We start from the raw sequence: 11,241 nt of genomic DNA, 5'->3' as shown, positions 1-11,241 counted from the left end.
ATTAGGAACCAGCATAGCGAGTGCGGTTCCTGGACAGCTAGCAGAACCCACCCAGAAACCAATGTTGGCACAAGAAAAGACCAAAAAGCATAAAACACCAGTGTGCCTCCAGTTGTCAATGACATTTTTGATCCAATAAAGGATAAATGCAAACTTATCTGCCAATCCATCCTTCTACTCATCCCATTTGTTCATCCATCCGTTCATCTATCTGTCAATCCATCTACCCCTTAGTCTAATTACCTCTCCATATTTAGATCCATCTATCAATCAATCTGTTCATCTACCTGTCTTCATCCATTATTCTATCTACCCATTCACATGTGCACCCAGCCTACCAATGGTCTCTCCATTGGAATCTTATACAAAGTTATTGTTTAGTTTCCACTCCCGGGTGTAGAGCAATAAAAACTTTCTCAATGTTTTATTTACACATGGTGGCTCAGTGGTGTACCGCTGGGTCCCAGGTTTGAATCTCGGCCAGGACATTATCTGCATGGAGTTTGCATGGGCTTCCTCTGGGTATTCCGGTTTCCTCCCACATCCCAAAAACATACCCGTTAGGTTAATGGCTTCCCCCAAAATTGACCTTAGACTGTATTGAAGACTTGTATGTATGGTAGGGACCTTAGATTGTGAGCTCCTTTGAGGAACAGCTAGTGACATGACTATGGACTTTGTACATGGCTGTGTAATATGTTGGCGCTATATAAATACTGAATAATAATAATACCAATTATAGGGTGACTCCTAACTATCAAACCCAGACTGGAAGGAATTGCGTCTATTATACGCATGTAAGTATTTTTTGTTGGCTTTCCTCTAGGCTGTACTATAGTCTGTGTTGCTATGTTATATCTCAAACCAAAAGAAGAAACCCCTCGGTTTTATTTATTTGCCACCCGTATTCCATTGAGGATGTTTCTCATCTTTTCTTGTCTAGGAAACACAACAGGAAGTTAGATACATGGGCCTGATTTATTAAATTTAAGGCTGGGGAGGATACACTTTCATCAGTGAAGCTGGGTGATCCAGCAAACCTGGCATGGACTTCTTCAAAGCCCTTTGCTATTTGCTAGCAAATGTTTTTAATCCTGAACCAGATGAGCTTCACTGATGAAAGTGTATCCTCTCCAGCCTTGGAGAGCTTTAATAAATTAAGCTCCAAACGGATATCGCTGGAACAAGTTCAGACGTAGTCAAGGGGTCAGATCTGATCCATCAAGCATGCAAATCCGGAATACACTGACCTAAATTACTTAAGTTTCTTTGTGGCATGTATGGTTGTTACAAATGATCAGAAACTGCTGACCTCCTGCAGTTTTTGAACATGCCATGCAGAAGAGTTTATAGGGAATGGTGGGGACCATAACATCAATCCATTGAGCTCTGGGTGCAAACACCTGGGAAGTGAGAAATGAATGGCCGTTCACCTGGACAGCGAGGAAATAGCTGATCTTCTACATTGTTTAAAAAAGAAACATATAGAAACATGCAAATACAATATATAATATTACTGCTTAGATTGGAGGGGGGGCTGGGGGGGGCTCCTTTGGACTTAGCTCGTTAAAATTGGGCGCTTCTTGAGTGCTGCAGTGCCATCTCCTTGGCTACTTGCCAATGGGGGCAATCTATTCCCTCATTTTTACCTTATCTCTTCCTTTTTTCTTTGTTCATTCACCTGTCGACATTCTTGGCTACTTGTAGACTGGGGCTATTTATTTCTTAGGGTGGGGGGGCATTTTTAATATTAGCTTATCCATAATTTCCGAGGGTTCAATCAAATGTTTTAAGGCAACTTAGTGAATGAACTTAGTCTGGTAATTTCCCCAATGATTACATTCCTCCACAAAAGTGTACTGAAAAAAACTTCAGGAAGTGAAAAATATTCTGATAATTCTTCATACACATTCTATAAATCTTATGTTTGTATGTTCTCGTCAGGATGAATTAAATTACTTTTATGCATTGATTATAATATATGCAATATGAGAGCGGTAAGAGGACAGATCTCCCCATACCGAGCAGCAGATCTTGGCATTTTTTCTATTTATTTCTTTTTAAGTAAATGGATGTTGTTAAATAAAAGGATGTTTATTTTATCTTATACACAAATGGAAATGTAAAAATATTTATATTGATACATTAGTTCTTAAAAGCATATGAATATTATACATACAGGTATATCAATCAAGGAGAATGAACACAATTATTGTTCTGCTGCAGTCCTATTTTGCTTCTTTATTTATGACTAATGATATACGGAACATATTGGATATCTTACAAAATATATTATGATCCTTCAGATAAATCTAATTTTTCTAGAGACATAAAAAGACAATATTTTTGAGTAGTGAGATAGCACAACTATTATTCGCTGTGTTACATTGCCCACAAGGTGCATTTTCACTTATTTTGGCACCAACAATAATCCAAGGCATATTATCTTATTGGGGTGCAATTAGCAGCTTCGGCCCCTCGTCAGGCTGATGGAGAAGGATGAGCCGGGTAATTGCTTAATATCAGAATGAAAGGGAATTTTCCCTCAGGGAGATCTTCTCTCAGCACTGTTTAAAGTCTTCATTGTCTCTTCGGAATTGTGATTAGAAAAGCGTCCTTAGAATGCTGGACACACATTGCATTCCAATTATAGGAATTTCAGCCAAATTACTCCTTTGATTCAGTCATTGGAAGACTAATAAATGTTTGTGATCAAGTAATCAAACTTTTCTATTGGACTGGACGGACTCTGATAAGATGAGACAGAATGCTGAAGTTCAATCTGCTTGATGCTCAGAATGTGGTGAGTTCATATTGTTGTGTTCAGTTACAATTTAAAAACTAAAATATTTTTTTTTCTAGTTTTAGGTAAACCTGGAGAAAGATACATTTTTATAAGTTTAAATGTAATGAATGTATTAAATCTGTAGGGTTTTTGGGTCAGGTTCTTCATTAGGGTGCTTCCCCCAACTTCCTGCCCTGCTGATGACGATTTTACCAGTTATGAAACTTCATCATGGATACAGACAGAAATAAAAATCTGCAAATCTTTAATTGAAGCATCACAATGTCATCTTCTAGTCCAGATACAGGTTTATTCAATGATAGACTGTGTACAAAGCCGACACGTTTCACAGGCTTCAGCTTCTTCATCAGAGCTGAAATGCAATGCAAAAAATAAAATTATATAATAACAAAACATTGTTCTAACAGAACAAAATTAGATACCAAAATGGCTATAATAAAAGTAAAAAAAGGTATCTATGCTACACATGGTGGAAAAAAGAACTTTAAAAAATAAATATACTATGAATAATAGTAATAATATTAATCACAATGATAATATAATATTATTTACCATGGTATTAATAGTGTATGCAGTATAATAAAGAAAATAGTGTAATAAAATAAAAGTAATATTATAATAATATTTATCATGTAAAATAATAATTTATAATGCAATATCATAATTCAAGTGAATTCCAAATGTTTCTAACTCCGACTAAATGCAAACATGTTGCCTGAACATACACCTTAATGTGGACCTATCATCAGATTTGTTAAAGTATTTAAAGGGGCTGCTAACTCTTTTATATAATGAAAGTTGTTGTTGCTTTATTTATACATTTATTTTATTTGAAGGGGACAACCCCTTTGCTTCCGTCTTCACCGCTGCGGCAGCCTCCTGGTATACATATCTCGTATCGGTTACATATGTTAAAAATCAAATTAATTTTGGGAATGTGCAGAAGGGGCTTGTCTGAAATGTAAAAGTACTGCAGTGAAATCCGCATTACAGGAAGTCACGTCACCCTATATCGGTGCAGTGCCAGGAGAAGAAGGAAGAAGATGGCAACGCCTGGGGTCCAGCACGAACCTTGAAGAAGAAGGAAGACGTGATTGCACGGGACCGATTGTACCAGAATCTCAGGGGGATTAACAGCTTTCCACCTGTAAAGATAAGTGTCATTCTTTTTCATTAAAGTTTCGCTTTAAATACTTTCTTTTACTAGCTAGGACCTAATATGTTCCCATAGGCTGCCATAGTGGTCTATTCAAATGCAAAATTTTGTAAGGGTTCAGTTAAGGTTCCACAATAATGTAATGAGTGTGTCAACTTTCTAAACACAAAAACAGTTACTGATAAATAATAAAAATATAAACTGCTGACTGATATTTTTCAGAGATCAGGGAGGTCTACATAAGAATACAATTTCCTGCATTTCATCAAAAGTTATAAACTAATTTGAAAAGTCATTGTTTAGATGGACAAAAGACACAAGACCAGATAGTTCAACCAATAGAGGGAAAAAACTAAATTACAACAAAAGCAAAAAAAATAAAAAAAAGCCCTGAAATTCTAAGAGATATATGAGAACATTCCAATAGCCAAAGATAGAAAACAATAACCAATCACCTTCAAGCATAAAAACTACATAAAGCAATCAAAGCATGTTTGTTCCCCTTGTTCCGTTTATTATTGAACAGGATTTATATAGCGCCAACATATTACGCAGCGCTGTACATTAAACAGGGGTGGCAAATGACAGACAGATACAGACAGTGACAGAGGCGGATGAGAGGACCCTGCCCCGAAGAGCTTACAATCTAGGATGTGGGGGAAGTAACACACAATAGGAGTGGTATATGGAAGTTTTAAAAAAAATGGGTTTTGAGGGCCCTTTTAAAGTAGGAGCAAGCTGAATAGGACGAGGAAGACCATTGCAGGGATTCGGGGCAGCTCTAGAAAAGTCTTGGAGGTTAGTCATTGGTAGGTCATTGGAGGAGCGGAGAAGGCTATGTATGGGGTGGGTAGGTAGGTGGGAAGGCTGTGTGTGGGGTAGGTAGGTAGGTAGGTGGGGAGGCTATGTATGGGGTAGGTAGGTGGGAAGGCTGTGTATGGGCTAGGTAGGTGGCAAGGCTGTGTATGGGGTAGGTGGGTAGGTGGGAAGGCTGTGTATGGGGTAGGTAGATAGGTGGGGAGGCTATGTATGGGGTAGGTAGGTGGGAAGGCTGTGTATGGGGTAGGTAGGCGGGAAGGCTGTGTATGGGGTAGGTAGGTGGGAAGGCTATGTATGGGGTAGGTAGGTGGGAAGGCTGGTACTGGGGTAGGTAGGTGGGAAGGTTGTGTATGGGTTAGGTAGGTGGGAAGACTGTGTATGGGGTAGGTAGGTGGAAAGGCTGTGTATAGGGGTAGATAGGTGGGAAGGCTATGTATGGGGAATGTAGGTGGATGGGCAGGTGGGAAGGATGGATAGTTCTGGCTGTGGCATTCATATTAGATTGTAGAGTAGAGAGTCGGGTTAATGGAATAGTAGTTAGTTACTTCCGTCTATCAGACTACAGGGAGAGTGATGCAGAGTGATGATGGTGATAGTTTCAGTCCATTATACTTTAGCGTCCTGGAATAAGTGCAAAGTTCTGACTAAAAGAGGTTTTGCAGTTTGTTTTCACCTTATTTCCTCCATTTGCTGATCCTCCATTATGTGCTTATTTATAGAGCTTTCCTTGCACTGTGCACCATAATATTCAATTGTTAAGTGTTTACAGGCAGGCAAAGACAAGCAGTCGGCTAGCTTCCAGCAAGCATTCCGTATGGATGCGTCAGGATGCTTTGCTATGCTTCAATTCCAGAACTGCTGTGTATTTCAGACATCTGCACGTAAATCACTTTAAATGTGAATATTTGAAGAATGCCTGAAGCTAGTTCAGGCTAGACTTAGGAATAAGTTCACAGTGAAAGCATCTGGAAAGGTCAGTGATGGCTCATTTTACAGCTCCTAGCTGTATGTTAGGAATATATAATGTTCACCATCTGGGTACAGGTGCACTTTAAATTCTTTGTGTTACATGCAGCAATATGTTCAATATGTTCAGTCCCCCTTGCAGGTGCTGAGGTCAGGTATTGGTAGAATTGGCTGCTTTAAGCTCAATGACAGTTGCTGTTAGTTATTTGACTGACCTTGATTCTGTGTATGAATGCAGAGCCTCCATTCTTCCAGGGCATGTAACACTGGTGGGTTTATTCAAATTAGTTTTTGGCTTTAAAGGCTGCAAGTTGCTTTGCATTCCTCCACCCTAATGAAGGAACTGTGCCCCAAAACCCGTCAGTGGAGGCTCCATCGTCACGTTCATCTCCAGGCTAACAGTCTCGTCTCTTGCACAGAACATTCACCTTGGGCAGGTTAGTTAGATGAGCGGTTTACATTCCAGCTGCTTTGCACAGATTTATGTGATCTGCATCCTTTCCCTTTCATTAATCTGCCTCTCAGAATTGGACCTGCTGAGACTCAGCTTGCTGAGATGCCGATGTTCCATTTCTAGTATTCTAAACACATTTTACCTTTTAACTTCATTAAAAACAGAAAATAAAATTATAATAGAACAAAGATACATTTTTATTAATAAATTCTGGTTTCAGGTGACTACAATGTCATATATAAGTTTTCTGGATTCCAGCTAACAATGTGAACTGATCTGCACAGATTTCCGTCTTTTGCATTCGCTGATTTTGCACACAAAACTTTTCTGGCTTCTTTTTGCTACCTTGGAAACTGTAAGACGGTTAACGAGCTTCTCCGCATTTGTAAATAATTGCCAATCGATGGCATTCAGAAAACACTCTTTTAGCAGTCAAGCTGTACAGCTTTATTTAACGGAGGGTAAAAAGGCCATTGAGGTTCTCGTGTTTTGTTATGCAAAATCACATTTGTCTGACCACAACAGCTAAAGGCATTCTAAGCTGCTGTTTACTATGCAACAAATGTGTTTATTAGGATTTCCCCGCTTCGCAGCATGTTCTTCATTCATTGAATACATCTGACCACCATCTATCTATCCATCCATCACAATGACATCTATTAGAACTGATATGAATGTGACCAGGCTAGGATGGTTTTCCTGGACAATGTTCATCAAATCTGAGGATTACCTGCAGGCCCTCGCTTGTGATCCATGGACACAATGGGCCTGATTTATTAAAGTTCTCCAAGGCTGGAGAGAATACACGTTCACCAGTGAAGCTGGGTAATCCAGCAAACCTGGAATGGATTTCCTAAAAGTCAAGCTATTTGTTAGCAAATGTTTTCAATCCTGGACCAGATCTATTCCAGATTTGCTGGATCACCCAGCTTTACTGATGAAAGTGTATTCTCTCCAGCCTTCGAGAACTTTAATAAATCAGGGCCATAGTGAGTCACATATACATATAAAGCAAGCAAGAGGAAAAACTTACCAACTAGTCTTCCCCTTCCAAATTCCCAAATTACCCCCCAACCACCACCCCCCTGATAACTTACCACTTGACTCAAATCCCTATTCACCTCCCCCCTTTTTTTTCTTTTATAATAAATTAAGAAAAATACTAGAATTCACTGAGGAGTATCATGGAGGATTACACATGTTAATGTTGGAGGGAATATAAAGTCAGAAACTGATATAACTCAACCCTGTGGATGTTAGTTTTGTGTTAAATGTTATTAGCTACCACCCAGCACTCCTTGGTCCCTTTCCTTTTTTAACCTCTCCGCTCCTCCAATGACCTACTAATGACTTCTTCACTCATAACCTCCGCACACGCACGGATACAAGACTTCTCTAGAGCTGCCCCAACTCTCTGGAATGGTCTTCCTCGTCCTATTCGGCTTGCTCCTACTTTCTGCTCATTTAAAAGAGCGCTCAAAACTCATTTTTTCAAACTTGCCTACCCATCTTCTTCTGTCATTTAAAACCGTCACTACTTCCCACCACTACATATCGCCCATCCTATTGTGTGTGAAATTCCCCCACCTACTAGATTGTAAGCTCTTCGGGGCAGGGTCCTCTCCTCCTGTGTCACTGTCTGTATTAGTCTGTCATTTGCAATCCCTATTTAATGTACAGCGCTGCATAATATGTTGGCACAATATAAATCCTGTTTAATAATAATAATAATAATAATAACCTACTATTGTTGTTTGGTATTTTGACCTCATGTTGAATTCATAAAAAAAAGAAAAACTGATATAAAATTGGCAAAGTAAAATATCTATCATTCAAGTACTAGGAGTCCTACACATTAACCCCCTGGCGGTAATCCCGATTGTGGCTCGAGGTGACATTTCATTACAAAAAGTAGTAACCCCGAGCCACATTCAGGGTGGAATTGAGGGCTTACCTCCTCGTGAGGCCATGGTGTTCTCCAGAGATGCCAGCCCAGCATAGGTGTCTACTTGGTGATGCCCGGCCGGCATCTGTGTCCCCTGGCTTTGTATCCCGGTGTGTGAACGCTGGACACAAGGCGGGGCAAGCATGTGACGTGTGCGGGCGATGTGCGTGCGTTAGGGGGCAGGACCAGCGGGAAATTAAAAATAAGAAATATTTTTAAATATCAAATGTACCGCTTTGAAATTTAAAAATACTAAATAAGTCATACCACCAGGGAGGTTAATAATATAATACATATATTTGTCATGCCAACCCGGACAAAACAAAAGAAGAGATGTTGTTTTTTAAGGCAATTCATAGTAAATACATTTTATTTGCATTCTTCTAGAAAACCTTCTGTTCTCCTATTTTTCTTTAATATATTTGGTTTGTTCTCTGCACTGTGTATTATAAACATTGATTTTTCTAAATAAAATCCAAAAGACGGTGACAACGCAGAAGCACAATAATAAGTCAGGGATAGGGTGTTGTCACCTTGTAAGAGAATGTACCTGAACAAGAACATTCATGTCATGATCATAAGGAATTATTTTTTTCAAAATTTTTAACCAGTCGAAGAAAACTTTTAAAATTGTGAAAGTTTCTTTGAGAGTTATTGTTCTGAATGATAAACTAGCAGCTGGAATTCATCGGAATGAGACAGGTAAAACATGGCGCCCTATCTGCTATGCTGGAGCGGCGCTCTCGGTGGCCTTTGTGTCCCCATTATTCCAGCACTGCTCCCATTTATCTGTCAGTCGGGGGACATGGATCTTACATGTGACTGAAGTAACACCAGATATCATCGGCATTGGCTGCGTTACAAAGGTTACCATTATACGACACGGAGGGGTCATTTATCAGAATGTGCAGAGAATGGAGCCGCGGCTCTGGCGAATGTGGTGAAACGCAAAACGTAATCCTAGAAAATCTATTGTTATATTGTTACATTATATACACATGTGAATGAAATCAACTCCATGTATATAATCTCTTCAATGTGTGCTAGAGCCTTGGAATGTCTCTGCTCTACAGTCAGCAAATGTATGGAAACAAATGAGTGAATGAAAAGATTCGACTCTTCTCCTCTCCGCTCCTCTTCTCTCCCTTCTCTCCCATCTCCTCAATTCTCCTTCTCTCTTCACTCCTATCTTCATCTCTCTTCTCGTCATTTATCCCTTCTCCTTTTCCCTCTCCTCTCCTCTTCTCTCCTCTCCTCTACAGTCAGCAAATGTATAGATACAGCAATAATGAACAAATGTGGTAATAACACAATTCAAATCCTTTCTTCTTTGCTCTCCTTTTCTCTTTTCTTTCTCTTCTCTCTCCTCTCCTCAATTCTCTTTTTCTCTCTCCACTCTTTTCTTCATCTCTCTATCCTGATCTTTTATCCTCCTTTTCTCTCTCCCCTTATCTTCTCTCTCACCCCCTCTCCTTATCCTCTCCTCTCTTCTTCTCTCTTCTCTCCCCTTCTTTTTTCATCTTTTGCAAATTAAACTAACCAATTTACATTACATTAGATAGATAGATAGATAGATAGATAGATAGTAAATCTGATATGTAAGGAAGCCATTTATAGTCAGTATTGTATAATGTAGGTGATTATTTTGCTATTGAAGTCAGTAAAATATTCTCACCTGATATATAAATGTGTTCTAGAATCTTTCATTCCAATATATTTCTCTCTGTGGTAATAAATGAGAATTCTCAGGTGGCAGCTGCGGCCTTTCTTGCGTTTTACAGCTTTTGGTGATTTCACAGGAGCGCCCTGTACACCTCCCGTACTTCTATCGGCCCTCCGTATTCCGCACACCTGTGCTAGGTGGAGCCCCCACCATTATGGCATTACACCGGCTACAAATCCCGGACATTTCTCGGCCTCCTCTGATGTCGCTTTTATTTGCAGCTGTTCCTGGCTTATTGCTCCATCTGAACACACGTCCTGCACATTAAAAGGGACAATAAACAAATCTTTCCTACAGAGATGGGGGCACACAGGTGGCTTGGGGGGTGAAGAGCACTTTTACATATGTTTCGGTTTGTTGGAGCCACTGTGCCATTAATTTTGCATTTTCCATGTGTTTAAAGATCAGTAAAAAAAAATTGAAATAGGAGTTTTATAAAATGTATAACATCAGTGATTTCTTAAAGAAATGGAACATTTTCACATAGATTGGAGATTAAACAAAGTTGCTTTGAAACGTCCAATCGTGTGCAGGAGTTTTCTTGTATATGATTGGGTATTGATCCTTGAAAGTGTCAAGCCAAAAGACAAATACATACAGAAAATCTCTGCAATACATTCAATATTATTTTATCATCCAAAATTTCTACCTGAGTTTTTGGAGCAGTATCAAAGGTCTGAACAAGCTCTCAGGGGTCAGTTTAATAAAAGTGAATCTAACAATCCCTCTAACATTCTCTGGAGGGGTAATCAATTATCCCCATTGAAACACATGAAACACATTTCCATGAGGGAATATTTTAGGGAATGTCAGATTTACATAGACCCTTAAAGCGTACCAAAACCCAGAATATTTGGACAACCCTTTTATTTAATGTAAACATTTTGTTTTTTTAAGTGTAACACCCTTTTAAAAAAAATAGGTGCAGCACCCCCCTTTCTGTCTTGAAGTGATCAAGAAAGAATGGGAGGGCAAAGCCTCCTGGAATACCTACGTCACCCCTCCCCGGGAGGCTCTAGGCTGCTCCCTTTACGCATGCCCTGATCTCCAACATGCGCAGGAGTTCTTTCATCAATGGAAAAAAAATTTGCAGATCTCACGCATGCCTATTGAGATCTGCAATTTTTTCCCAATCTATGTCACCCGATCTCAAACATGACCAGTGCGAGATCCGGTGACGTAGGAGGACGATTCGCAAGAAGAGAAAAAAACATATCGGCACCCGGCATGGCGCTGGGCCAAAGGCGGATACAAGGACGAAGTGGGACCCGATTAAATAAACCTGCTCTGCAGGATTAAAGGTAAGTGAGTTTTCTCTATTTTGGGTTTAGTTCCGCTTTAAGACTAGGAATCTTGTGCAAAAGTTAGTTTA

The 11,241-nt window shown here is 39.5% G+C and overlaps 1 long non-coding RNA gene across 1 annotated transcript; it reads right to left on the bottom strand.

Moving 5' to 3' along the window:
• Positions 1–2,121: 2,121 nt before the first annotated feature.
• LOC140342320 (uncharacterized) lies at positions 2,122–10,057 on the bottom strand. Its single transcript, XR_011923035.1, has 3 exons — positions 9,822–10,057; positions 3,778–3,951; positions 2,122–3,158 (listed from the first exon to the last, which is right to left on the bottom strand). It is a non-coding gene; the product is annotated as an uncharacterized lncRNA (long non-coding RNA).
• Between the last annotated feature and the right edge of the window lie 1,184 nt (positions 10,058–11,241).

This window comes from Pyxicephalus adspersus, chromosome 12 (assembly GCF_032062135.1).
Source record: "Pyxicephalus adspersus chromosome 12, UCB_Pads_2.0, whole genome shotgun sequence".
Classification (NCBI taxonomy): domain Eukaryota; kingdom Metazoa; phylum Chordata; class Amphibia; order Anura; family Pyxicephalidae; genus Pyxicephalus; species Pyxicephalus adspersus.
The sequence above is the reverse complement of the archived record's forward strand: the minus strand, read 5'-3'. Positions and strand labels throughout refer to the sequence as shown.